Source organism: Panthera pardus, unplaced genomic scaffold (assembly GCF_024362965.1).
Source record: "Panthera pardus isolate Hobbes unplaced genomic scaffold, ASM2436296v1 HiC_scaffold_8, whole genome shotgun sequence".
Taxonomy (NCBI): domain Eukaryota; kingdom Metazoa; phylum Chordata; class Mammalia; order Carnivora; family Felidae; genus Panthera; species Panthera pardus.
In genome coordinates, this window is record NW_026527013.1 from 24,744,140 (window position 1) to 24,769,730 (window position 25,591).

Below are 25,591 nucleotides of genomic sequence, written 5' to 3' on the forward strand. Positions count from 1 at the left end.
TACTAGCCACATGTGTCCTCCTCACTAAGCTTTTAGGAAAGCCCTCATCCAACAACATCCACTTACATCATTGTAAGACCTGAGTCTCATGGCCACTCTAGGCTGTAAAAGAGTCTTGGAGAGTGAGATGGGCATATTTCCATCTCAAACAAAATTGAGGTTCTTTTAGTTAGAAAGGAGAGAATGAATATTGGATAGGCAATCAGTAATGTCCATCATAGTATTAAATTATACATTTTAGGTAAAGTGCTAAGCACAGTAGTTAACAGCTCAATAAAGGTTGAGCTGTAATTACTACCATTATAATTACTGTTGTTATTATTACTCACCTATCTTACCCTCTGATCAAATGGAATAACTCATTATATCTAGATGTTCTCCTTACATTTCTACTATATACTTATCTATATGCTCTATATGTATTTCCAACACTATCTCTGCTTCAAGGTCCAGGAAAATGCCATTTCATCCAAGAAGTCTTTCCTGACACCTACCCCTAATAATAAGTTCTATGGTGGCAGAACCCACATCAGACAAAAACTCCTATGTTCATTATTCCATTGAGCCTCGTCTCTTGGAACACAGTAGGCTCTAATAAACAGTGCCTTGATAATTTAAGTAATTCATGTACATTTCATACTCACATTTATAGTCAATCCTCTAGAATCAAACATGGTATATTCCTATAATGTAAAAGTTAAATGTTAGGTTTATATGTCATAAAGCTAGTTGTGGGACAGAGAGGATGCAGATTGTATTCCCTAAGAATAAGAAGAAAAACATTATAAAATTCTCTAACACACATTACTTTTTATAAGCTGTGGGAGTTCAGATTACAGTTCATCAAATATTCCCTCCTCTAAGGGCAGAATCTACTTTTACCCATGGATGTTGATCTTCACCATGTGACATGCTATGTCTAAAAAGGTCATTAGTGAAAATGACATTTGCTTGTGCAGTTTGACTTGGCTATCAAATCCAGGTACCTGCCACAAGAGGGGCATGCCGTAAGTAGCTGCGATCCCTTCTGCTTGGGCCCAAGAACACATGGGGAGCAGACCACAACCCAACATGTAGCCCACAGGACAGCCATCCCAAGAGCCCAGCCTAGATCAACCAAATCACAGTCAACTTAAAAATTCAGGAGTGTGAGAATTAATACCTGTTGCTGTAAGTCAAAAAGTTTTGACACAGAGCAAAAGTTGCCTAATATAACTTCTATCAATTGATGTATTTTAGCATTTCTTACATGTTGATTCACTTTGTTCCTTTTCTTCACATAAGAAAGAACAGTGTGAAGCATATCTGTCTTTGGTACATCCAATGATGTCTGTCTTTGGATCAACTGTGTTAGATTTATGAGACCTACATTCCCATTAATATCAGTGCTTTTTCATTTTCCATTTGTTTATTTTTCTAAAAGAAAGTCACAACAAAGTATCAAGCAACAATATAAACATTGCTGAAACTAAACTGTTGACTGGCAAGTAGGTCTCCCATATAACAGCCAAAATGTTAACTTCTTATCTGATAAAAGGTGTTTAAGGGTGTCTGTAATAAAACAAACAAAAATGTAGATTATACAAAGTCAATATCACCAAAGTCAAAGACTGTCTGTTGAGGTGAATTTATGGATTCCATTCATTTAAACTCATATTTGAGGGTATCTGTTTTGGCAAACCATGACCATTGAGTTTCACCAATGGGAAGACGCTGATAAGGCTTAAGTCTTGTGGCCTTTCCAACAAAATAAAATAAGGAGGCCATACTATTTTAATAGAATAATTTTAAATACAATTATATTTACTCACTAATGAAAAAGAGTCTCTTTGTAAGTGAAAGAGAAAATAAAATTCCAATCCCTTAGCAAATGGGGGAAAAAAAGCCAACTGAATAAGAGCATGTATTCAACCAATACCTATTCAAAACTCCAACTGGAAGTTTAAGGTATCAATAAAAATAGAAGAGTGTGGGTTTTGTTTTGTTTTATCTTCTTTTAAATAATCATCATTACATTTGGAACCAATTTCCACTCAGCTAAAGTTGACCTACCAGAAATATATAATACACGAAGTTACTAAATTTGCCTATTGGTAAGAAGTGACAGCCTTCAGAGTGGCAAGACACATAGGACAGTGCAAAGGTCATTAACATCGCAATGGACTCTTAACAGAACAGGCCCTATGTATGCTGGGAGAGTCCATACTTCAGAACGGACACATAGACAGCACAACCCAAATTCGAATTCAAGGCCATAGCCAAGGTCACAGGCTCTGGGTCAGAGAAACCTGTACTCAAGAGATCACTCTTCCACTAAACTGTGACACGATACAAAACTCCTTTTAGCTTCCTGATCTATAATTTGGGGGTAATAATAACACCTACCTCATAGGATCTCTGAAAGTTTTTAAAAAGATAATGTATGTAAAATACTCCACAAAGTGCTAGCATATGCAATAGCAATAATAGTAATAATACTACCCTCACAAACCTGGCTCCTACATGATAACCACCCTAATCAGTATACTCTGACTCACCATCTGTTCACAAAACACTGAATGCACACCTTTATAGTCACATCCAGATACAGCTTCTATAAGGTAACAGCTCTCTGATCAGTAACTTTTCTAGTGAATTCAGGAAAAGGGCACTGAAAAAAATAAGGCTTTCACTAATAGAGAATTGAGACCACACTCCCTCCACCCATGAACATCTTGCTGGTGAAACCATGCTTCCATCACCATCCACACATCACCCTCCCAAACTGTGCAAGGCTTTTATTAAAGCACAGAGGCAGACAGACAAGATGGCTCACCTTAGGAGCAAACTCACCTTAAAAGCAAACTCTTCTACCCTCCAGAAATGATCTGGCTTGACCCCACTGCCACCTCCAAACTGACAGCCAAACTGTAAGTGAAGAAGGCAAGCCCTCACTTCCAGAAGTTGAGTTACACTGTCAAAAACTAACAGAATCCCTTCAATCCGTGGTCATCCTAACAAGGCATGCTTCAAAAATATCTTATAAATCCATTAATAGAGCCAAGAACCAAGTACTATATACCGAAAAACTATGTGACTTTACAAGGACAAGAGTGACCATAGGAGACAAAGTGCCACACCCTTTTTCCAGATAGCTCAACAGTAAATGGTGTCACTTATAAAGAAGTCTGCAATTCTAGAGAAATAGGTGGGCAATTCTAACCCCCCAATACTCCCCCCCCCCAACACCACTGCATTATTTTTTACACAGATCCATTTCATCTTTTTGAAGCCAATGGCCTGAGCATCCCCAACTACCACAACTAGTGAGGGGAGGAAGGGGCAGAGAAGAAACAAACACAAGTCAAGTATACTTGCTTCTGAGCCCATTTTCGAAGAGTTTTCCTCCCGCTTGTCTGCCTCTCACAGCTGGGGAGCCTCATACCTGGTGGAAACCAATGGTTAAGTAAAACCACTGATTTAAAAAGCCAACCAGGAAACTAACCATGACAAGTGGGAGCTGCCCTCCTCTCCCGAGCGTTGATTGGCTCTTGAGGTTTTACCGGTCCCCGTTCTGCCCACATAAGTGGCAGGTGTGACTGTCAATCACAGAGGGACCTGACAATTCACCACTCTGGGAGTAAATTGCCTTTCATCCAGCAAAGGCAGGTAGCCGCCTAAAATCGATCTGCTCATAACAGAGCAGACCCTCCCTCTCTGGAAAGGAGAACAGAGACCCTTAAGTACAAAATAAATAAGCCCGGGTCGATCCGAGAGTTTATGAGCGCTGTTTTATTAACCCGCACCAAAGCAGTCCTTAATCTTCACTGTCCTAAGACGATCTTTCAAACGCTCGGACGAAATTAAAAAAAAAAAAAAAAAGAAGAAGAAGAAGAAGAAGAAAGAAAAAAATAAGGCACAACCTTCTAAGTACCCCTTGTCTTGTATAATTCGGAGATGGGGAGGGGAGGAAAGGAATGCCGTTCAGTTTAATTTCACAGCGTATTCGTTTTCATACCCCACCACCCTCTACCCCTCCCCAATAAAGCCGGCTTCATTTTCCCTGACACGGGTTTTTTTTTTTTTTTTTTTTAACACGCTCCCCTCGGAGCCCACCAAGGCAGTCGGGCACCCCACCCCCCTGGGCTGGGGCTCCACCTTTCTCCACTTTGTTCTGCTTGGGGTTCCCCCAGACCCTTGCCCCTGCGTACACCCCACCCCTCGAGGCAAGGTGGGGGGGGGGGGGGGGAAAGCCAGGCGAAAGAGGGGAGCTGGAGAAAAGAAAGGCGATGGCAGTGAGGGTGGCTGCCGGAGAGGGACTGCAGGAGGTGGCCCGGGCCGCCGGGGCGAGCGAGCGGCGCCCGCGCGCCAGTGCAAGCCGTGCACTTGTTCCAATCCGGGGGTTTCTACATCAAGGCAAATCCGCCCTTAGGCCGCCCCATCCTTTCCCCCGCCCCAGAAAGCCCCGGGGGAGGCGGATGGTTCACCCCTCGGTTCCCCGTGATAACGCATTGCAGCTCCCCACTAATGAGGGGGACCCGGCACGAGGGATGCCCGGCATGGGCGCCCCGAGGGAGCCGGGTGCCCAGCGGCCCCGGCCCCGGCGTCGACGTCTCACCTTTCCGATGCTCGCCCCGGGGCCGTCCCACATGGATTTTTACAACCTCACGTCGCCCTGGCCCCGGGCGGCCGGGAGGAGCTGGAGCCGGCGCCGGAGCCGGAGCCCGAGCGAGCAGGAGCGGGAGGAGGAGGTGGAGGAGGAGCGGGGCGGGGAGGGAGGGCACCGCTCCGAGAGCCGGGGCCGGGCGCGGGGCCGGGCGGGGCTGACGGCCGAGGGGGCGGCACCCGCCGCAGTCCCGAGACGCGCGCTCGCGCGGTGCTGCCAGGGCTGCGCTCCGCCGGGCCCCCCGCCCGGCCGCTCCGCGCGCTCGCCGGCTCGCCGCGGCCCTGACTCACATTCCCAGCATTCCCGAGGAGCCGCTGGGGGGGCCGGGGCTGGGACGCGGGCGCCTCCGCGGGGGGCAGCAGAGAGCGCCTGGCCCTGGGTGGCTGGGGTCTTCGAAGCGCCTCCTCCCGGGAGGCCGTCTTGACGCACGTGGCCCTCATTCTCCTCTCCCCGACGCCCCTTACCGGGTATCCCCCTCCAAAAGCAGCCAGGCACTCCTGGGACTAGTCAAGTGGCTTTGGCGACAGGGGCAGGGATGGCACTTGGTAGAGGAGATGCATACTGTCTTTTAAGTTAAGCTTTAGGGGGGAGGGGAGGTTGAGGTTCCCATGCCCTGGCACCCTATTAACTTAATCTTCTTTAGGAGGGTGAAGGACTTCATAAGATTTTTTACTTTCTTGTTCTCCTAAGGAGAACAGCGAATGGAAGATGAAAAAGGGAGCAAGGAAAAAAAAAAATCATCACCATCATCATCATCATCATCATCATCATCATCATCGCCATTCATTGAGTGCCTTCTCTGTGCCCTGCAATGTGCGTGCATCATCCCGTTTAAGGTAGAAAGATGGCGTCTGAGTTCATTCACACACACATGTATACACCTCAAGATAATTTGCAGCAGGAGTTTGGACACGTTTTTCATTGGAAAAAGCTTCCAGCCAAGTCTGGAGCCCCAGCCACTACCATTTTGTATTAGGGAGGGGACTCCAAACCTCACTGGAAGCTCCAGATTTGGTTTCTCACTGAGTAGTCAATTTGCAAGACTGGAGCAGTGATTTCCTTTCTGTCCTGATGAGTCTGCTGCCAGCAATTTCAGTGGCCAGATCTAAATGTTTCCTGCTGGGAAGGTTGGGCAAATGAAGCTAAATCCAGCCATGAGATGTCTGGATAAGCAGAGGTGTGGAATCAGCACAATGACTATGGATGACTCCTTCCTTCCTCCCATGATGGGAATTCAAATATTAAATGGAGGAAGTCGACTCTACCCAAATGCCCTGTTCCTTAAGCCTTCCTTTTACACTTGTGGTGTTTATAGTTTTTCACAGACTCATATTCCCTGAGACCTCTTTGCCCTTACCTTATTCTTTCTCTCAGTCACAAGAAATCTGCACTTATTCGATTGACCCAGGTGCTCCAATGTAAAACCAAGCTACATCTGTTGTGTTTAGTTTCCCATGTACATCCTTGACAGCCTCTGCCAAAAAGTCATGATAGATAGATAGATGATAGATAGATAGATAGATAGATAGATAGATAGACCTTGTTGAGAGTCCTTTGAGAAATCCTAAAATCCCTTATCTTTTGAAATGTGACCAATATTTCTTGACTACCTCCTATGTGCACCACTCACATTTTTCCACTACTCTCACAAAAACTCTGTAAGATGTTTCTGTCTTTCAGAAAAGTCAGGTAACATACCCAGCTGAGACTATATTTAAATCTATACCTAAAATTCACTATTCTCGTCCACCCAGTCTCTTTTCCTTTGATCCATGGTTCTAAACAGGAATCATTGGACTTCATAGGGACAACTTCTTGTTTATATGCCTATGTACATTTTTCCCCCAGAGAGAAGATCTATGGTTCTCAACAGATTTCTTTCCCATTGGGTCCTTGAGAAAGTTAAGAATAATCACTTTAAATAGAAAACAACTTTATGTAGTAAAACAAGGACTGGAAGTTTTAGGGATCGTAAGTTGTCTTTATCCTCTCTGGGGCTTAGTTTTCTCATCTGAAAAATTAAAACCTGACCTAAAGGATGTTTTTGGAAAAAAAAAAAAAATGTTTACTTATTTTGAATGAGAGAGAGCATGAGTTGGGAGGGGCAGAGAGGGAGGAGAGAGAGAATCCCAAGCAGGCTCTGCACTGTCAGGGCAGAGCCCAGCATGGGCCTGGAACTCACAAACCATGAGATCATGACTCGAGCCAAAATCAGGACTAGATGCTTAACTGGCTGAGCCACCAAGTTGCCCCTGGACTAAAGGATCCTAAGGTACAGTACAGCAAGAGAAACAGGCAAGAAAACAGGCCATTACAATACCACTCATAAAGGGACAAAGCTCTGGGTGCTGTAGGAGCATATAAGAAGGACAGCCAATCTTTTCCCTGGAGTTCAGGGAACGGCTTCCCAAGGAAATGTCATCAAATTTCCACCCTTCCTGTCCCACCCTGTGCTCAGCCCAGAGCAGCAGCCTGCATACTCTGTGAATCCAACTGTAGGAGATCAAATCTTTGGAGAACACCTGCCCCTGGGTGGGCTGTCATAAGCTCTCTCCAGAATATTTGAAACTGGGCCATTGGAATGAGTCAGCCAGTGGGTACTGAACGGTGAGCTTGTAGCCCAAATCAGAACTAGGGCACGAAAACCATGATGCCGAAGTCACTGAGAAATGAGCTCTAAGACCTTTGCTGGTCTACAGAAAGGAGAATAGCTATGTAGACAGAAACTCAGATTCCTAAAGATCTAAAATATTTGAGTATCCGACTTCTTACTTGATAACCCCAATGTGGGTATCTAACTGGCATCTCAACTTGGTTTGTTCTAAACAGGACTCTGGGTTTTTATGTTCCAAATCTCTTCTCTCCCAAGGTCGTGGATCAGATTAATGACACTACCCTTTATCCAGTTGCTCAGGTCCAAACCTAGAAGCATCTCTGATTCCCCCTTTTGCTTATACCGCACATCTTCTCCATCAACCAGTTTTGTCAGCTCTGCCCAGTGCTACGTTAGAGCCTGAAGCAAAAAGAAAACTGTATACTCCTATGTATATTTTTTGAACCAAGTAGAAAAAAGTAATAAAATCTCTCCAATGGAAAAACACCACTATATCTATAGCCCCATGTTCCCCAATATGTTCATTCACCACTGCCAATCCTCATAATCCTGCCCAATAGATAGATAGACATCGTGGCCAAGTGGCCCAGGAACTGAGCACTGGTTAGAAACAACTGTTCTTGTTGCACAATGATATAGGGTCATAATACACAACAACAACAACATCTCTCTCTTTTATTTTTTTTTTTTTAATTTTTTTTTCAACGTTTTTTATTTATTTTTGGGACAGAGAGAGACAGAGCATGAACGGGGGAGGGGCAGAGAGAGAGGGAGACACAGAATCGGAAACAGGCTCCAGGCTCCGAGCCATCAGCCCAGAGCCTGACGCGGGGCTCGAACTCACAGACTGCGAGATCGTGACCTGGCTGAAGTCGGACGCTTAACCGACTGCGCCACCCAGGCGCCCCCATCTCTCTCTTTAATACATAGAGAAGTTGCAGGACTGAGATTCAAACCCATGTGTTGGTTCCCAAACTGGCCCCCCTATGTGGAGAGCAAGGAGAGGCCAAAGAAAGAGGCAGACCAGTCCAGTTTGGTAGGTGGCAGGTTTAATAAGCAAGGGACCTTACATACAAGGCTTGTCTCCAGTGATTGCAAGATGAGTAAATCTCTGCACCTGCCCATTAGAATCTTAAAAGTTTATGTAAAGGCCTTAACTGCATTCAGTCATGTATACTGTCCAAATGCTTTCAACACCTTATTCTCTCAAGGCTAAAGCCTTGAAATGGCTCCCACTGTGGGAACAGTGGGAAGAGTGTACATTCTAAGGACTGGGAAGCAGATAAGGAGCCTCAAATAACCCAGGTCCAACTTATGGGTCAAATGGTGATCATATCCTCTCAATTACTTCTTCCAACATGAGGCAGTTTGGCTCCAGAATCAACAAGACAAAATCAAATGGACTTAGTGAGTGATTGGATATGGGACAAGAAGGAGGATATAAGAATGCTCCCAGGAGTCTGGTTTGGGCAACTGGATAATGTGCCATTCACTAAGACTGGAAATAAAGGTGGGGGTGGGTGATATAGGTTTATGAAAATTTATGAATAATTTATGGGTTCAGTTGGAGCTTTCTAAATTTGTGGTGCCAAGGACCTCATGGTGGAAATATCCGGAAGGTGACTATCTCAGTGTGCTTTGAAGTCAGATGAGAGAAATATGAAGACTGTGCTTGGAAGTCATCACATTTGGTAATTAGAGTCATAGGCATGGCTGAGTAACCCAGTACAGTCATTAGCCATGGGAAGAATTTAGTTAGATGAGAAACAAAATCCCTAAACAACTCACAATTATTTGTCTTTAGGCATGCGGTTATTTGTACATGTCTCTCAACAGGATAAGTTTTATTCAAGAGAAACATCATTGGGCTGCCATAAAAGAAAAAAGGTCCAATGAACTGAGTCACTAGCACCAACACCACCACAGTTAATTGGATCAGAAATAATCATCTGACGCTTAGGAAGCCAACCTATTGGTTTAGCTAAACCAATCTAAGCCAATTCTCTTTGCCATGAATGTTTTAAGACTTTGTAGGCCTAAGCATCATAGCAAGCATATCAAAATCCAGCACCATCAAAATGTTTTTTTCCAGGTGGAAATTTTTGAAGGTTTTTTAGCTTTCCTTTTAAAATTATTTGGCTAATTCATTATATTCACTTGTGGCCATGATTTGTCCATAATCATAGAGCATGCTCAAGAATTATTGTGAGATGAGAATGAAATCTAACCTACAATTATTTTCAAATGGAATGAAATGTTTGTAAATATGAAAAACCATAAAGTTATATTTTGTAGACATTCATAATTAAACATTTATTAATTCCCCATTTAGAGTTTCCTATGAATCTGTAATCTCAAGGTATGCAAGTCTTTCAGGGGCTTGCAAAAATGTTGGTTAGTGTTCATATAATGTACAATTACATCAATTGCTTTAGTTCCTTGGTTTCTAATAACTTTCCATTTCCACAATTCTGGCCACTCATAAAATCTGGCCACCCTTGATGTCCTTGGGTTCCATGAGAGGCCCCTGTGTCCTTCCAATAGATGCGTACCTTTCTTTTTTCTGCCTCAGGTAGCTTGAGCAAGTTTCTTTTCCTTGCAGCCACAATTACTCCCTGATTGGAAAAGCCATCTTCTTCATGCTTAAACAAACAATGCCCTTCATTCCAGTTCACTAGAATCCAAAGGCTGAACTTGCCTAGCTACCAGATTTCCCAAAGAAAACAAACCTGGGGGAAACCTCATAAGTAGATACTCTTATAGTTATTGGGTATTACTTACTCTGCTTCGAAAATGTGGCAGATGGCCACGCCAAGCCCTGAGCCTGGCCTGTGTCTATTTCTTTATGGCATTTTCCATGATATACTGCCCATCCCTTAGACCTCCCCTTCTTTCTGCATTCCCTGGCGTGGCTATTTAAAGGTAGTTCATTAGCACATTTTAAATTATGCTAAAAGCTGTAAAATTAAAAGGACTTTTTACCATGCCCATTTTTCAAGAATAACTTCAAGGTGGAAAGTCCTCTTGGAAACCCCTAAGAAGAGAATTAACTACAGATACAAGATTTAAAAACTTCAAAATACTGCAGGCTCACATATTCTTTTGGCTTCACTCAAACCCTTACTCCTTTAGACTAGTGCTTTTTGCTACCAAAGCAGTACATTCTCTTTCTAAAAAGCTAACAGCATTATGGAGAGTTAAGCTATTCTAGAAACCCCTGAAAAGTTCTTACTGTGAATCCTATCCACATTTCCCTCCATGCAGATGCTGAAAAGACCCAGCAAAACTTTAAGGGAGCTAATAATGAGATTCATTACATGAGAGAAAAATCATTTTTAAAATGGGGATGAGGGTGTTGAAACATGAAAGATATATGAAATATCAATAACATAGCAAAGCCAACATTTTTTTCTCTTTTCCTCCATAGTGGCAAAAGTTCAGCATTTAATAGTTATGTGTCTTCAGACACGTTACTTACTTTGAGATTCAGTCTCCTTATTTATACAATGGGAGTAGTTCGCAGTTTCTTCTGAATATGGCTATGATAAGGATAAAATAAAACCATCCAGGAAAAATCCTTAGAAGACTCAAGGAATGGTGGCTTCTCTGCCCATAATGCTGATCGCATTAGGGAAAAGAGTAAAACTTACATTGTTAGGAGTTTTAAACAAATCTGTGAAACTCTACACTAAATGGTCAAGACTTAAACAAGGCAAGTGAGATACTAGCTTTGGGTGCAAAATTTAAGGAGGCACCAAAATCTCAGCCCTCAAGGTAAATTAAAAATAATATAATATTTTTGAAAAACAAATCAGCAAACTACAGCCCATGGGCTGACTGCCTGTTTTTGTAAATAAAGTTTTATTGGAACTTTTAGGAACAACAACAACAACAAATTTTTAAGGAAACAAAGAGAAAAAGAGGCTGGAGCTTCAATTATAGAGATTTTACACCCTGGTGTTCCAAAAAGAATTTCTTACACGAGGACTTTTAACTAACAACCAACTTCCTGATGTGCTTCCAGCATATCATTCCTGTGCTGTGAGAATGTCTGTGTTCATCTATTATCTTTACAGCCTGGATGGATCTCTTTGGGAAGAAGAAAAAAAACACCTCCCCTAAAGGTGGGTTCTTGTGGAGAGAAAGGGTAACCAGACACCTAGAAATGTTTCTTGGGACCAAAGTGGACTTGTTTACCCAACTTTACCAAGGACGCAAGGTCTACAAAATAAGAGCTTTAGGCTACATATTTGAAAAGTCACTGAGAAAAATGTCTGAATAAACACTCTGAGAATTCCATAAACATGAGTTGTTTTTTAGTAATAGGAAAATCGTTAATGTAATATGAAGAGTGGAATCTGTAGTTAAACTGCAAAGATATAAGTGATGGGCCCATTAATCAACCTGCCTCAGGGCAGGGGCTGATGCTAGATAAAGGTAGAATAGGGCCTGGACCCAGAAAACAGGAGAAGGTGCTAGTTTTTCTTCCAACCATTAGGTATATATCCTACCACCTACAAAAATGGCTCAGGTTACTGAATGTTCTATCGCCAAGCAATTCTTATAGACAGTAAAAAGCTTCATAACTTATGTTGCCAAAATTCATCCATTTCTTGAAACAGGCTTTGGATCAGCTCTGAGAAACAGAGTTCTTTTCCAAACAAAAGCTTTAACTACACAATTAAATGAAAGGGAACTAATTTGCTTGAAGGAGAATAATAAAAGAAAACAAGCTATTTTGAATGATAAAAATATGTACCAAATTGGCAACAGCTTCAGATGATACTCCTGGGTTTGATTAATGAGATATATTATCAAGTGAACAAACAAAAAGCATACTGGTTTAGAACGTTTTCTGCTTAACTTTGTAATGAAAATCCTAAAAAATAAAAAAATAAAAAAATTAGCTTACAAAAGAAAGAGAAGTACATTGTAAAATAAAATTCAAACATTCCAGGAAAAGTGAAAATCTACCCTCAGAGACAACCAACCACTTTTAACAGTGTATATTCCCTTGGATTTTTTAAATGTATATTTTAACAAAAATTGGGCCCAATTATGTTTTATTTTTCTTTCAGTATCTTTTATCTTCTCCTTTTAGCTTTAGACCTTGTCTTTCTGTCTTCAGGGGTTTTTACATCACCTTTCCCCACTAGCCATAATGATTGCTCCAAGGGCTAGAAACATGATCACAGCCAGGCCAGGCAGACTCCTTCCCTGGGGTTTTTCAACTGGCAAAAAAGCTTGATGAAGGCAATTACAGAGTTAGTGGCATCCATGCCTCCACTCTTATAGAAAATCTGCAAACATGTAGAAGCAGAGATAAGAGGCAGAGAGTCTTGGCTCTGAGAACATTCAGGTCCCTGATTCCACTGCCGAGGACCCCAAAGTTCCCATCATGCCCAAAGCTCTTCTATGCAACACTGTCTTCAACTCTCTGAGCTACTCCAGAGAGTTCTTACTACTCCTTCTAGTTCTTACGACTATGCTAGACCCATAGTAAGTTCTGTTTCTCACTGAAGCTATTTCTGCCACTTGCAACCCAAGGAGTCTGAGTATACATACACTTCTGCAATTTGATTTTGTTCAGCTGAAACTGTGTACATCACGGAAAAGTTCATGTCAGTGCACATTGTCCTTTTCCCTTCTAATGTCTGAATCATTGTCCATTGTATGGATGAATGTTTTTGACCTTCTTCTAGAGCCAGAAACACAAGACATTTTTAAAAGTGATAAACACAAGATTCTCAACATTACTAATATCAGGAAAGTGCAAATCAAAACCACAATGAGATATTTCCTCACACTAGTCAGAATGTCTAATACCAAAAAGATAAGAAATAACAAATTTTGGCAAGGATGTGGAGAAAAGGGAGCCCTCATGCACTGTTGGTAAAAATGTAAATTGGTACAGCCACTATGGAAAATAGTATGGAAGTTCCTCAAAAAACTAAAAATGGAAGGAAATATCATACAACCTAATAATTCCTCTTCTGGGTATTTACCCAAAGAAAAAAATAATCAATTCAAAAAGATATATGCACCCCTTTGTTTATTGTAGCATTATTTATTTACAATAGACAAAATATGGGAGCACCCTAAGTGTCCATCAACAGATGAATGGATAAAGAAGATGCAATACACACACACACACACACACACACACACACACACACGAATATTAATCAGCTGTAAAGAAGAATGAAATCTTGCCCATCGTGACAACTTGGATGGATCTAGAGACTCTTAGGTATACTAAGTGAAATAAGTGAGACAGAAAAAGACAAATACTATATGATTCCACTTATATGTGGAATCTAAAAGACAACAGAAATAGATTCACAAATACCAAAAATAAACTGGTGGTTGCAAGGGGGAAGGAGATAGGCAAATAGGTAAAGGGGGTAAAAAGATACAAACTTCCAGTTATAAAATAAATAAGTCACAGAAATTAAAACTATAGCATAGGGAATGTAGTCAATAATGTAATAACTTTGCATGGTGGCAGGCAGTGATTACACATGGTGAGCATTGCATCATGGACATAATTGTCAAATTGCTGTGTTATACACCTGAAACCAATATAATATTGTATGTCAACTATTTCAATAAAAATAAGAATGAAAAAATAAATCAAAAATAAATAAATAAAAGTAAAATTAAAAAATAAGGTACTCAAGAAATAAAATTAGGGGGAGTAGAAGGATGGATGAAACAAAAGTGACACAATGTCAATCAATGTTGGAGCTAAGTTCATTTTCGCTATTTTCTCTACTTAAGTATATGCTGGAAATTTGCAAAATGAAAAATTAAAAAGAGAGAGAAAGAAGATAACAAGAAAGAGAGAGAGGTAAATCTTGCTGGGAAGTTGATGGTTGTTATGTAAATGAGAGGCCAGCACTGAAGAAGTGTGAGTAACACCCATTCCCCAACCAGCCATACAGTACTCATCATACCTGCCCAAAGGAGAGTCCCCTGCGGGATTTATGATCATCTCTGCCACGCGACTAAGGATTATGCCTTTTGCATGTCACGTGTCTCCACCACACCTCGTAGTAAACTCAAACTCATCCATCCATTCAGAGGGTCTTTAAAACTCTTTGTCAGAAGAACTTAGCCAGTGACTTGAGAGGAGACTATGTTTGCCTTATTTGTTGAGGCCCACAACCATAAGTACCGTTACTACTGAGTTTGAATTTGCCTAAAGATCTAACACCCAGTGTTTCCACCATGCAGTTTCCCAGACATAGAGCAAGTGTAATAGAGCTGAACTTGGGTTTTATGGTCACAGAATAATGAGGTCAAGTCCCAGTCCCTCCATTTATGAGCTGTGTGGTCCTAGGTAATTCATGTAATGCATCTAAGCCTATTTCTTCCTTAGAAAAAAAAAAGGGGAGGGGGGAGGAAGTGATTAATAGTACTTGCCCTGTAGATAATTTGAAAGAATTAAATAAGAAACTGCATGGGGGCACCTGGGTGGCTCAGTCAGTAGGCATCTGACTTCAGCTCAGGTCATGATCTCATGGTCCGTGAGTCTGAGCCCCGCGTTGGGCTCTGTGCTGACAGCTCAGAGCCTGGAGTCTGCTTCAGATTCTGTGTCTCTCTCTCTCTCTGCCCCTCCCCTGCTCTCTCTCTCTCTCTCTCTCTCAAAAATAAAGAAAGATTTTTAAAAATTTAAAAAAAATAGAAATTGCATGGAAAGTTTCTATGACTGTGCTAAGCTCATAGTAAATGCTCAGTAAATGGGGAGTAACATCATCTTCTTCATGATGTACAGTGAATTCCGTTGTTGGGGCTGTATGCGGTTTCCACTTTCTGAGTTTCTCAATTGCCAGTGTGACTTTCAAAAACTGTTCTTTCTAAACTTTCAGAACACACATAAAAAGCTGGGCGCCAGCCAGAACACATTTGGAAGCAAAACAGTCCTAAAAATAAGAAAGGGATGCATGACTTTTTGTAATGTTGGGTTTCTCTTTAAAAGAAAAATTACACTGTGAGTAAAGATCAAAATTCATTCTTTCTGTGACCTTGTTCAAAAACAGAGTTTATTGGAACATGATGCATGTCAGATGTTGTTTAGAGTGGCATATGCCCTTCTCAGGGCATTTCAAACATACACTGCATGCCTTCATTTCTCTCTAGCGGGTATTTCAGGGCTGAAGAAGGAAGAATGGTCCTGCATTGGAATACAACATCCACAGTGCTCACATCCACTGTGGAATACAACATCCACAGTGCCTTCCCTGGAGTATGTTCTGCAAAATAAGAACAGGTACAAGAAGAATAATTTCCTAGAGCCATAAGACAAACAGTTTGTGAAATAAAATTCAAGGGCCTTTCACATATTGGTTTTAAGTCACCTCAGGAATTCAGACTAATATTCATAGAAAGTCTACCATGGGAAAAAGTGCAACCTGATTTTGGATCCAATTTAGTGCCTCTCCAAAAATGGGCTCATTTTTGCCTGTTCCTCTGCTTAACACCTTCCTCTCTCACCAGTTCACCCAATTAATGTCTATTCAACTTTCAGTCTCAACTCACATGGCATCTTCTTCAGAAGCTCTCCCTGAGCCATCTGTTAGGTGCCTATGCTACCAAATCTCATTGACCCCTGCAATTCTATTTCATGGTCCTTATCATGACTATAATGGAATAACTGCTTGATTCACAGACCCAGTGCTGTCTACCCATCCAGCACCTATATGCCCAAGTTCCATCAGGAATAGGACCATATCTATGACATTGACATCAATGTCAGGCCTAGTATAAGTGATATAATAAAACTGTTGAAATTTGAGAATAAAATCTTTTATTCCATGAATTTATACTATTTGGAAACTCAAAGAGTAGCTAATTTGCTAAGAAGCCTTCCTTAAGAGGGCCAGAAGACTGCCTTTATTCCATGTAACCAAAAAAAAAAAACCACACACACACACAGACACACACACACACACAGACACACACACACACACACACACACACACACACACACACACCTATAGCTATTTGATGTCATGTGATCTACATTCTATGAAATTAATTGGTTATCAGTTTCAGGTAAGAAAGTGATAATTATAACAATTAACACTAATTGGATGTGTAACTGGTTAGATCCAAAAAGGAACTGACAGAAACTCAGATAAGATGAAGCCATACCTTCCCTCCCTACTCAGGCATTCTTGAAAGAGGGTTCCAGAAAAAGGCCAAAGTGTTAAAGGGTTGCTAATGATACTGCTTACCTTCTCAAAGCACCTGCAACATTAGGTTTTAGCACAGTATTGAAAGGAAGACAATTCTGAGACAGCTTCCCCCTTCTCAGAGCCTACCCTCTGCTTGAATCCTCCCTGTGAGACCAGACTCAGACCACAAAGTGGTCCATTCCATTATTGAATGGTTCAAAGGGTTAGGTAATTTCTTCCTACATTAAGACCAAAGTGTGTCTGACTCTAATTCCACTAATCAGAACCAGAACAAATGGATGTGTCAATAAACTAATATTTACTAATTTGGAAAATGAGGCTTACTGCTGTATTTTAAAATATAATAAACCACTAAGTTTCTTCATGATGTGTGTGAATTATGAGCAAGTATGTATATATGTGAGTGTGCGTTATATGTTGCAGGTATATATGTATAAATATAATTGTATTTTGTCACATCAACATAAGTAGTAGTGAGTTTATAAGATTCTGGAGGGTGACTCCACTATAGTTATTTTTATAGCTCTTTTGTTAATTCTCAAAACTATTAAAAATCAAAATGCATAAATAAATTAAACTTAATTATGGACTAAACCCATAGATCTGCCTCATTTTTAATATAAGACAAGAGGTGGAAAAGTCAAATGTTTCCTCTGTTTTGCCAAAGCCCAAAACCTTTCTTTTTTGGGCAAGGAAATACTTACACCATAAGGAGTAATTCTTTAATTGCTTCTAATTAGAATAAATGGCCAATACGTGCTGGGTCTCAGGGAACATGACTAACACTTGCCTCACCTTGCAATGACTGCAGATATAATGTGGGTGAGGGTGTGAAAATGGGGGGCATCGCCTCAACACCACCTCCTCCTCTATCCTTGTAGCTGAAATCAGGCACCCACTAATATCAGAGTCTCAAGACTCTTTCCAACAAGTGTAAAATATTAGGGAAGCTCAGATACTGAGTCATTCTTCAAATAGATTTTGGGAAGAAATAGCTTGGTTGTTAGCAGTCTATGGCTTTGGAGAGCAAGAGACTCCCTAAGTTTCACCCAGGCTCTTCCTCAAACTCAGCCTTGACCAGCTTACTTAACCTCTCAGTAGGATGGGGATAACACCTCATATGGTTGTTATGAGGATTCCCTGAGCTAATTCATAGAAAGCTCTTAGTACAGTGCCTGGCATAAACACTCAAAAGTCTTAGCTACACAGACATACAAGACCAGTCCTACACAGTGATTTAATTACCAACAGTGGGGCACCTATATGTTCTAGAAGCCCCCCACCAGACAAATCTGATGTGTATCCAGGATTGAAAGCCTCTAGACCAGTTTTGACCCAAATATTGACCAAGACTGGGTGAGGGGTACCTGCTATACATGACTGAGCTCCAATGGCAAGTCAATTACATGCTTCAAAAGAAGGAATGATACATTTTTCCTAAAGAACTTCTGGGTTTGCGTGAGGGTTTGGAGGCATTTGGTGGGGGACGGGGATGTTGAGAAGAAGAGGAAGGTCACACTAGTCTTGGACAAAGACTGAGATGGATGAGGACAACTTAGAATCTGTTTTAGATACTGGTGATGGCCTCCACCCACTGCCCAAGGAAGTCGTATCTGAGTTCTGTGGCAAGGAAGCCTCTAAGACAGAAATGATGGAACCACTTCCATTGTGTAAGGTTCTGTAAGACCAGGGGGCTGAAGCAAAGCTGATTCAAGGTCTAGGTGGCAAGGGACAAAACTCACACTAATAATGTTACAACAGCCACCCTTAATACACATATTCATGCCAAGCATTTTGCATGTGTCAGTAGCACTAGCTGATATCCATTGAGTGCTTACTACTTATTATGCATTAGTCTAAGGGCTTTACAAGCTTAATTTCATTTAACCTTCGGAGCAACACTCTGAAACATCTACCATTCTAGCTGCACTATAAAAGAAAAGGGAAGCTCAAAGAGGTGAGGTGACTTTCCCAAGCTCACACAGCTAGTGTGGTCAGGCTCCAACTGGGTCGTGTGCCTCCCAAGTCTAAGCTCCTGACCAACCACTAGACAACTAAGACTCTCACCATCTAACACATTCGGGACAACTCCAGCATGTCCATCCCAGCCTTCAAATAAGCAATTGCTTCTTCAGAAGATGCTCCCCACAGTCAGAGGATATAAATTTGTACTAGCCTCCTTGGAGTAAGCTGTAGCTAGGTGTTCCAATCTAAATTGTCCAAGTAGCTCTGGCCATTCAGTCCACTTTGAAGAAAAGCAGCTGGCAATCTGTCAAAGCAAACACTGCAAAACATTTAAAAGACAGGGGGTGGCGAACAGATGTAGTCTCGAGTGGGAAGGAAGGTTAAAGAACACATTTCTTCCATGAGACTGGCTTCTAAAACATAAAATGACAAATGAACCTCAGCTTCTGGGCAATGGAAACTTCTCCCAGGTTACCAGCAATAATTGTGATGCTTTTTAGCATCTCTATGGTTTGTCCTTGTCTCAATCCATTGATTTGAGAAAGTACATAATTAAGAGTAGACCTTCACAGCACCTTCACCTCAAGGGGACGAAACAGTTCCATGTCAGAAGTAAACCAGAGAGGACAATGAGATTTCTGCCTTGAAGACTTGCCTTTTGACCTTAGGTAAGTAATTGTACCACAGAGAGTTCATTAGAAGAAGCAGAAAACAGGATGGCTGACCCTCTCACATTGGCAGTTCACAGAAGAAGACCCAAAGATAAACAAATAAGGCTTTATTCTGTCACTGTGTTTCATTATGGGGTCGAGCTGTTTCCTGTTGCAGAACATACCCTCTGTGGCATTTATAAGTTCACTAGAAGCTGACACTAATGACTGCTGGTAGCACATTTTAGCTTTCCACTTGTTTGATTTATCGTCCTACTAACAACACTTTGAGGAACAGAGTGCTGATTTTATCCCCACTGATAAATAAGGAAACTGAGGCACGGGGCTTGCCAAGTTTTACATGGCTGAGACTAGCATTATGACTTCTGACCTCTCCAATAACTTCAAAGCCAATTGTGTTTATACAGAGATTGACTTAGAGCCTCTGTCTTGAACACTGTTTGACAGTAGGTATAATATGAGCCTTAAATAAATGAAGATGCATAGGAAAGCTATGGAGTTTGGGATGTGGAAGATTAAACACAGGGAGATACTAGAGCTGAACTCAAAGGACTCCCCTAATAATAATAGAATAGCCCCCACTCAGTAAACACTTGCTTTACATAAATATGTTTCCTCTCTTAGCACTCACTACAATCCTAGGAGGTGGAATGTAGTATTCCCCATTTGCAAAATGAAGGACCATGTCCCACAAAGTAATTCCCCCCATATCTTGGCATTTCTCACACCAAAGCCACCCAAACTTTCCTCACCCAAACACCATGCTGCCTCCTATAATTAAGGGACTGGGTGAAGGAAAGACATTTTTTTTTAAATTTTTTTTAATGTTTATTTTTTTGAGAGAGAGAGAGAGAGAATGAGAGAGAGCGCAAGCAGGGGAGGGTCAGAGAGAGGGAGACACAGAATCTGAAGCAGGCTCCAGGCTCTGAGCTGTCAGCACAGAGCCCGATGTGGGGCTCGAACCCACAAACCGTGAGATCATGACCTGAGCCAAAGTCTGGCACTTAGCTGACTGAGCCACCCAGGCGCCCCAGGAAAGACATTTCTTAAAAGTAATTCAGTGGTTTAGATCTTAAAAGTACATTATCCTACGATTTTGCATGCCAAAAAGAAAATAAGGCAAGTGTTTCTAAGGAACATTTAAGTTATTTCTACGCTTCCCATTGCTATATATAGCATGGCGGAGTGGTTAAGCAGTCTGGCTGGCTTTGAAGCAGGAGAACTTTTTTAAGCCTCAGTTTCTTCATTAGTAAAATGGGGATAGTGTACCACCTCATAGCATTGCTGTGAGAATTCAGTGACATACAGCATTTAGCATAGCTGTCATTACATGGTGGGCACTCAACGAGAGACTGCTGTTGACACATCATAGTAACATAACAACATTGTCAATAATAAATTGGATATAATTAACTGCAATAAGCAAAATATCCTTATTTTGGACAACTTTCTATCTTCTTTCTTGGTAATAATTATTTCTCATTGATGGGTATTTTGTTGGTGTTTATTCCTAGAAACTTAGATTTGTGACTTTGTTTGGTGAGGAGAATTCTGGAATCATTATAGAGTGATGGTTGCTTCTGCTTGGAAAACAGAAAGCCAGAACAGCACCAACAGCAGGGTGGAAAGATATAATTTATTAGTTCTTCTCCTATTGCAAAACTAGCAAAGCAGATTTACCAGATGAGGACCAAGCAGGAGATGCCAGGTTTTAAGAAAATGATATTGGAGCATCCACCAACTAGCATCCAAGTATGCATGGGGGATGGCCTTTCTTGTTAAAGGTGAGGAACAACAGTAACGGCAGTGCCAGGAGCATCCCAAGTGTCTAAGTACCCTCACTATGTGGGAAGAAACAGCAGCAGCTCCAGCTGGCTGGTTCCCCGTCGAGGCTCAATGCCATTGGAAATGTCCTGAATCCCCAGGAAGAAGCCAGACAGAAAAACTCTGCAATGTTTTGTCAATGTTAACTTCTCTGTAGCCATATACCTTGCTGGGCTTGAGATCCCATCTTCATGACCTCAAGCAAGTTCTTGACCTCTCTGAGCCTTGATTTCTTCATCTGCAAATTGATTATAATAACAGAAAACCCAGATTTAGTTTAGAAACAATGCAACTTTGAAAATAACATTGCAATAGGTTCTACCAACAAACTAATTGACACAATGTCACACATTGTGACTTAGACCCAAAATGTCTTTTATAGCGGGATCAGTTGTAGAATTCTTTTTCAATAGATAATTTTCATTGTAATACTTTTTTGCCAGTTTATGCACTCTGCTTCTAATTTATAGCAGTGTTTTTTCCCAAGAGTCAAAGTCCATTCCATGGAATGCTAGTCCCATTAGATGCTCCTGGAAGAGGAGCTAGACACCATAAACCTTTCTCAGAGATTCCCATTACAAATTAGCAAATAAAAGGTTCTGAGCAAGTGAAGTCCTGCAGTATAGAAACCTATCTGTATTTAATTCGGTGCTTCCTAGTTATCGGTCCATTGAATCTTTTTATCCTTTAACATTCATAAATCCCAGAATCTACTGTTCCAGGGAACATACTTTGGGACAATTGTTCTCAAATTGTTATACTCCTCAGAATCACCTGTAGAGCTTGATAAGACACAGATCTCTCAGTCATGCCCCCAGAATTTCTGGTCCAGTAGGTCTAGGGTGGGGTCCAAGAATTTGCATTTCTAACAAGTTTCTAAGTGATACCAACGCTGCTGATTCAGGAACCATATTTTGAGAACCACTACTTTGAGATTTGTAGAATTCATTTCAGTCATAACTCTGGGCTGTCAAAATCCATGGCAGTCATAGAATGTTAGATCTCAGATGGAACTTGCATTCACTTATCCAACCAATATTAATTAGGCACCAACTATTTGTAAGGCACTGGAGTTGGCAGTTGGAATGAGTGGAAAAACAATGGCATGTTATCCACTCTCTCAGAACTCACAGTATAGTAGAGAAAAATAGATAGAAATAAACATGATTGTAAATTGTTATAAGAAGAACAATGAAGGAGGACATAATGGGGAGAGATTAGCATGGGTATTTAGGTTAGGTTGCTCAGATAAATCAAATATGGCCACAAAGTCATTGTAGCTCTTCCCAACAAAAGGCATAATCTATCTTCCTTTCCTTTGAATCTGGCTGTCCTTGTGACCTACTTTGGCCCATAGAATGTGGCAGAAGAGGTGATATGCATGTTCCAGAGCCTAGGCATCCAGAAGCCCTCAGCTTCCATTCTTACCCTTTTGCAACCCTGAAACCACCATACCATGAAAAAGCCAGAATGAAAGACCATGTGGATAAGGTAAGGCCCGCTGCCCCAGCTGAGCCCAGCCCCAAGTCAACCTGTGAGCCCCAAGAGTGAGCCCAGGAAATACCAGCAGAAGAACCATTCAGCCAATCCACAGAATCATGAGAAATGATAAATATACGTTGTCTTAAGCCACTAAGTTTTAAGGTGCTTTGGTATATAGCAGTAGAAGCAATTGAGGATCTTGCAAGAACTCTGTGAGTTGGTCATTTAGGCTGAAGAATAAGTAGGAGTTGGGAAGACAAAGCTCAGAGTAGAGACAGCATTCCAGACTGAGGATGATAGTCCTAGGGCAGGATGGGCAGCTCTCAGCTTCTCCAATAGCTTAAGGGAGGCATCTATAGGAGGGGATAAATTGAAAGAGGTAATAGATGCTGTGATAAGTCATCCAGATACTCTTTCTGCTTCCAGACTGAAGCACTCAATCCCCAGGCTTCTCCTGGCAATGATGACTGATGGTACTCATCTGATCCCTCTCTGGGAATCCACTTTGGCTGAAAAGAGGAGCCTAGCCTAAGATCATGGCCCTCCTTGGGGCAGCTTGCATCCAGTGGCAAGTCTACACGTGTTTGGGAGAGTGGGGGGCAGGTGTCAGTATAAAGGCCCTGTTCCTTACTGTAGCAAGTGGGATACCTCCAGGACTTCCTGTGAAATCAGCTGAGGCCTATGTTGTGACTGCATCACAGTTCAACTTCTCCCCCAGCTTGATCCTGCTTTCCTCACTTCCCCTCTGTGTCGATTCCATGTGTGCCCCCAATATAATTCCTGCAGGCAAATCTCCATCTCAGAATCTGCTTCCTTGGAAACCCAGGCCACAGCTGGGAAGGGCATTTGGGGGGACAATTTCAGTAGCACAAGTGAAAGAAGAGAGCTTCAACTAGCATAGCGGCTTTGGGAATAGAGATAAGCAGACCAATGTGAAATATGTGGTCATTTGAAAGATGGGGTCATAGAAAGCAAGACAGGATCACTAGCAGTGCCGTGGCTACCCATATTAGAGCCTAGGCAGAAGGAAAAACCAGTAATACTGATCCTGTCTTTATTTAAATATGGGTATTTTGGGGCGCCTGGGTGGCGCAGTCGGTTAAGCCTCCGACTTCAGCCAGGTCACGATCTCGCGGTCCGTGAGTTCGAGCCCTGCGTCAGGCTCTGGGCCGATGGCTCGGAGCCTGTAGCCTGTTTCCGATTCTGTGTCTCCCTCTCTCTCTGCCCCTCCCCCGTTCATGCTCTGTCTCTCTCTGTCCCAAAAATAAATTAAAAAAGTTGAAAAAAAAAATTTAAAAAAATAAATAAATAGGGGCGCCTGGGTGGCGCAGTCGGTTAAGCGTCCGACTTCAGCCAGGTCACGATCTCGCGGTCCGTGAGTTCGAGCCCCGCGTCAGGCTCTGGGCTGATGGCTCGGAGCCTGGAGCCTGTTTCCGATTCTGTGTCTCCCTCTCTCTCTGCCCCTCCCCCGTTCATGCTCTGTCTCTCTCTGTCCCAAAAATAAATAAAAAACGTTGAAAATAAATAAATAAATATGGGCATTTTGTTAATCATGGGTATTTTACATGAATTTTGATTTTTAATAGTATTATTTATTTTTGTTGCCGAGTTTTTTTGGCATCCCCTTAACTTTTACACCTCCCTCACACACACTTGTCTTGGCCCTGAAAGTGTGTGCTGTCCTAAGACACTAAGTTTTGGAATAATTTGTTACACAGCAATAGTTAACTAGTATAGCAACTATCAGTCCTTTGGAAATTTACCTGATCTCTTAAAGCCTCAGTTTCTTAATCTGTGAAACAAGGATAATATCATATTTCACCAAGTTATTCTGAAAGTTAAATGAAGGGCACCTGGGTGGCTCAGTGGGTTGAGAGTCTGACTCTTGGTTTTGCCTCAGGTCATGACCTCACAGTTCGTGGGTCCAAGCCCCACATCGGTTTCTCTGCTGACAGCATGGAGCCTGCTTGGGATTCTCTCTCCTCTCCCTGCCCCTCCCCAGCTCATTCTTTCTCTGTCTCAAAATAAATAAATAAACTGAATAAAAAAGAAAGTTACATGAAATATTTCAGGCAAAGCCTTTAGCATGACTGTCACATAGCATTTCAATGTGTACACAATAATCATCAACAGAATCTTAAGAGTTAGATCCTGATTTTAAGACCCTAGAGTAATATTGATCTTTTTTTTAGAACACTGATGAGAATTTCCTGTTCTGTTTCTTAAATAAGTTTTCTAGTTTTCTCTATTTACTTTTTTAAAAGCAATCTTTATAAGCATAAGTCTAGAAGTTTAAAAATGAGAGGTGAAGTCTAAGTTGCCTCAGAGCAACTGGTAGTGCTTGCTGTTCCAAATGGAAACAAGGCATCATGAGGTACTGTCTTAATTACTTGTTAGCATTTATTGAATACTCATGAAGTGTTAGGGCACTGGAGCAAGCACATCACATACATTATGTCATTTAATCCTCCAGGGCCACCTACAAAGCAAGCATTCCCCAGTCCCCAAAGTTATTCCCCATTTTACAGATAAGTAAACTAAGGGAGACATAGAGAAGGTAAGCCATTTGCCCAAGGGCACAGCTAGAAGGCATTCACCCCCAGCACTAGGGCTCCTAAGGGCTCCACAGTTTGTGTGCAATTTGCAAGTGGAAGTACTTCTCTCCCTTCCATCTGTGCCCTTGCTTGGGCAAATCGCCTTTCCACTGCCCACTGCAAAAATCACATCAGGTTATGCTCACCCAAAATAATATGGGTGTTTCATCCCTTAGGAGTTAGCCCTTTCAAGGATTTCTCTATTCATAATAAGAATTGTAGGCTGATGCTGAATCAGCATGTTGAGTCTTACTGGTATCCCTGCTTCTGTATGAATAACAGCATGTGCTGAGTAAGAGGTTTGGAGTTCCTTTAATTCCCTTCCTGTGGCTTTCGCCTCAAGAATTGGCTCGCTCTGCTGCTGGGTCCTGATATGCCAGCACAACACAGCAGACTTCTTGGGTTGCAGGACTCTAATTTTTTCAGTACCTTATGGTCTCTTTTGCCCTTGAACTACAGATATCGACTTTTCCCTTTAATGCACATTACCTCGAGAAATTCAAGTCCAAAGAAAAACATGCCACAAGGCCTGCCTCTGTAGGAATTAGAATCAAGTAGGAAATGGGAGAGATTGTAAGATTGTATATAGGCCACAT

At 41.7% G+C, this 25,591-nt stretch overlaps 1 protein-coding gene across 16 annotated transcripts in view; it reads right to left on the bottom strand.

The window, feature by feature from the left end:
* ERC2 (ELKS/RAB6-interacting/CAST family member 2) overlaps window positions 1-4,937 on the bottom strand; it is a 926,312-nt gene extending 921,375 nt beyond the window's left edge. For 12 of the 16 annotated variants that reach the window (XR_008420534.1, XR_008420536.1, XR_008420537.1 and 9 more), the window contains exon 1: window positions 4,598-4,937. The gene's annotated coding sequence lies outside the window, so the exon portion shown is untranslated. Of the gene's footprint in view, window positions 1-3,353; window positions 3,435-4,597 lie in introns of those variants that run through there. The other 4 variants (XM_053898029.1, XM_053898036.1, XM_019470033.2 and 1 more) reach the window with 4 other exon arrangements.
* Between the last annotated feature and the right edge of the window lie 20,654 nt (window positions 4,938-25,591).